General features: G+C 44.7%; 1 pseudogene; it reads left to right on the forward strand.

Moving 5' to 3' along the window:
• The first annotated feature begins 420 nt into the window (after positions 1-420).
• Positions 421-1589, forward strand: LOC101601791 (annotated as a pseudogene).
• Positions 1590-3940: the final 2351 nt, after the last annotated feature.

Consider the following 3940-nt stretch of genomic DNA (forward strand, 5'->3'; position numbering starts at 1 on the left):
AAACCTAAGCCAGATGCACAAGGCAGTGCACACATTTGGAGTTCCTTTGCAGTGGTTGGAGGCCTGGTACACCCATTCTCTTTCTCTGTCTGCCTTTCTCTCTCTCTCTCTTTCCCTCCCTCTCATAAATAAATAAACACTTAAAGAAGGAAAGACCTGTATTTATCAGGAAGTTCCTGAGAATTGCGTTGCTAAAAGAAAATTATAGCATATGGATAACTATATTGAATGTGGCAAATTACTGTAAAAAGAAGTGGAATAGAATAGAATGAAAATAGTGTGTTTATATCTATTGAGTATATGTGATTACAGAAAAAAACAACCAAGGAAACCAAAACATAAAATAAGTTACTGGAACGGTTGAGCTGCATAAGGACTTGCGGGCTTTGAGGTGTCAGCGGGAGCTGGCCAGCGGGTGTCATGGACAGATCTAAAGAAAACTGCATCTCGAGGTCTGTTAAGGCTACAATTTCACTTGGTGGTGGTCCAAAACGTGTTCCGATTACCCAGCAAAATCTGGGCTCTGCCAGCAGTGGCCAGGCCCAGCGGGTCCTGTGTCCTTCCAATTCCTCCCAGCGCGTTCCTTCACAAGGACAAAAGCTCATCTCCAGTCACAAACCGGTGACCAAGCAGCTGCAGACAACCAGCATGCCAATGGCCAGCATCCCTCAGAAGAGCGAGCCGCCGCAGGACCAGACTGCAGCCTCAGGAACTAACTCTGAAAAGGATCAGGCATCGAAACAGAAAAATGAAGACTCAAAAAAGAGGCAATGGACTCTGGAGGACTTCGACATTGGCCGCCCGCTGGGCAAAGGGAGGTTTGGGAACGTTTACTTGGCGAGAGAGAAGCAGAGCAAGTTCATCCTGGCCCGAAGGCGCTGTTCAAGGCCCAGCTGGAGAAGGCGGGGGTGGAGCACCAGCTCCGGAGGGAAGTGGAGATCCAGTCGCACCTTTGGCACCCCAACATTCTCAGGCTCTATGGTTATTTCCACGATGCCACCAGAGTTTACCTAATTCTAGAATATGCGCCCCTCGGAACAGTCTATAGAGAACTGCAGAAATAGTCCAAGTTTGATGAGCAGAGAACTGCTACGTGTATTACCGAGCGGGCAAATGCCCTGTCTTACTGTCATTCAAAGAGCGTCTTTCATAGGGACATTAAGCCCGAGAACCTGCTCCTCGGGTTAGCTGGAGAGTTGAGGATCACATGCTTTGGGTGGTCGGTCCACGCCCCATCCTCCAGGAGACCCACACTATGTGGCACCCTGGACTACCTGTCCCCCTAGATGATCGAAGGCCGGATGCATGACGAGAAGGTGGACCTGTGGAGCCTGGGTGTCCTCTGCTACGAGCTCTTAGTTGGAATATTTCCTTTTGAGGCGCGCACACACCAAGAGACCTACAGGAGGATATCACGGGTGGAATTCACATTCCCTGACTTTGTGGGACCTCATTTCCAGACTGTTAAAGCACAATGCCAGCCAGAGGCTGACGCTGGGGGAGGTTCTGCAGCACCCCTGGATCTTGGCAAATTCCTCAAATCATCAAATTGCCAGAAAAACAGACAGACCACTACCAAATCATCTTAAGCAGAGGGACCTGGGCCTGGGCTGTTGCACTTTCTGTGGGATTCCACTGTGACCTCCCTCCCGTTGATCAATCGACTACCCTTGGCTCACCACATGGAGCCTTGCTGTCCAGGAAGCTCCACCTCGGGGTGACATGCCCAGCCCAGAATTGTGCTGCTTTTACTGGCTTAATAAGTTAGCTGGAGCTGAGGTTTGACTGGAACTGTCCCTACAGTCCGTGCTGGGCAAGGAGTTCTGGTGGGATGCAAGTTCAGAGTGTGGCTGTGGGGAAGGTGGCCACTGCCTTCTGCCTCACCTGCACCTAGTGTGTGTCACCAAGCCTAGAAAAGCTGTCAGAATGTGTATGTGTTTTTCTTTTAAATGTTAAAATAAAGATTTATACAGACTTTCACTTTTCCTTCTGTGGCCTCCCCTCGGGAGTGCTCCTGTTCTTCTGCCTTAAGCCCAATGGGACTCTGGTCCTCCTTAACCACTGTGTCACATGGGAGCATTGATCTACCTCTGTTCTGAGACTTGATTTGGACACGGAGACTGAGTGTCTTGAAGCTTCTCCTAATGTTAAGGGCTCTTTCTTACGTTGGGGTTGTGCATGTGTGTTAAATCTATGTTGAATACATGAGTGCATAGTCAAAAAAATAAGTTACTGATAGATTTATAAATGACCTTATGTTTGCATTGTAAGCTGCAAGGTTATCTTTTTCTCTTATTTGAAAGGAACTAATAGTTCCTTGCATGGTTCACATGGATGTTAGCTTCTCAGAATGCTGTGGAGGCAGCAATGCTCAGATTGTCCTTCTAAGGCTCAATCAGAAAGAATGTAGGAGATATTGTTCAATATTGCTAGGTGTAGAAGCCTGAAGAGCTGAAGTTTTTATCAGAGACCTCTATCCAGATAAAGCCAGGATCCATGACTTATGTCACAGGATGGATAAATTAAGACAAGCCAGTATGAAGCAAAGTTGGTGTTTACTAAGAACAATTTTTTTTTATTTAATTTATTAGTTTTCATTTCAGTGAATACAGGCAGTTTGGTACCATTATTTAGGCTCATCTGTGATCTACCCCCTCCCATTAGACCCTCCTTGTTAATGAAAATGGGTCGTGCACTGTGGAGTTAGCCCCAGTTATTAGTATGATAAATGTCTCTGCAAATCATGACCCAACATGTAACTCTGACACTCTTTCCGCCCCCTCTTCCGCAAGATTTCCCTGAGCCATGTTGGGTTCATTTTCGGTCTGCTTCAGTGCTGAGGTGTTGGGGGCCTCTGAGGCTTTGGCTCTCTGTTGGTAGGAGTTGATTTTTCTCTGCGTTGATCTCCTTCCCCTTTGTGCTGGTATCCGGTTCACAGGAAAACATCACCCTTGCTTATTTCACCAGTTGTCCTTAGTTTCAGTTGGGCCCCTTTTGAGGTATGTTGGGGCAGCTCTCTTCTTAGGATCTGCATCTATCTGGAAAAGAGAAGCAGATTCTCCAACGGAGAGTAAGTTAGCACCCGGAAAATTGAGATAACACTTACTTTTTTGATAGACAGTTTGATAGGTGTAGGCCCTCTTATACCCCGTGATTGATGGTAGCTTGATATTGTAGAGTGGGCTTGTGTTTGGGCTAAGAACAAATTTTAATATAAACTTAGGCATGAGGAAGTGACAGAGGCAAAAAGAGCCATAAATAGCAAGACTGAGAGAGTTTATAGAAAGAAAGTTATACATACCTTGCAGTGAGTAGAGGCTCCTCAAGAAATAATCACGTGTTTTTTTAAAGATCACGTGTTTTTTTTAAATCAGTGTGGAAGTTTCTGAGACAGCTAAAAACAGATCTACCATATGACTCAGCTATACCACTCCTAGGCATGTATCCTAAGGACTCATCTCACTACCTTAGAGGTATTTGCTCGACCACGTTTATTGCCAATCTATTCACAATGAGTTAACTTAGCGATTCTCTTTCTCAATCACTGGAACTTTCTAAATTTATAAGCTGTCCTTCAGGAGGATAGAACTTCAGCGATCCTAGAACATGTTGGCATGAAAGATAGGAAGGCTTTGTTTAAGTTCTATTAAGATTGCAAAAGACCTCCCAGGCTCAGGAAGTAAAGCCACAGATCATCCACTGGGATCTTGTGGAATTACAAAGCTTTTGTATGGCAATGAATACTGTGAATAGAGCAAGAAGCAAGCTATAGAATGGGAGAAAAATCTTTGCAAGTTATACATCTGATAGAGGATTATTATCTAAGATATATAAAGAACTCAAAAAATTAAATAATAAGAAATCAAATAATCAAATTAAAAATGGGCTATGGAACTAAATAGAGAGTTCTCAAAAGAAGAAATACAGATGGCATATAAGC

This window comes from Jaculus jaculus, chromosome 1, assembly GCF_020740685.1.
Source record: "Jaculus jaculus isolate mJacJac1 chromosome 1, mJacJac1.mat.Y.cur, whole genome shotgun sequence".
Taxonomy (NCBI): Eukaryota; Metazoa; Chordata; class Mammalia; order Rodentia; family Dipodidae; genus Jaculus; species Jaculus jaculus.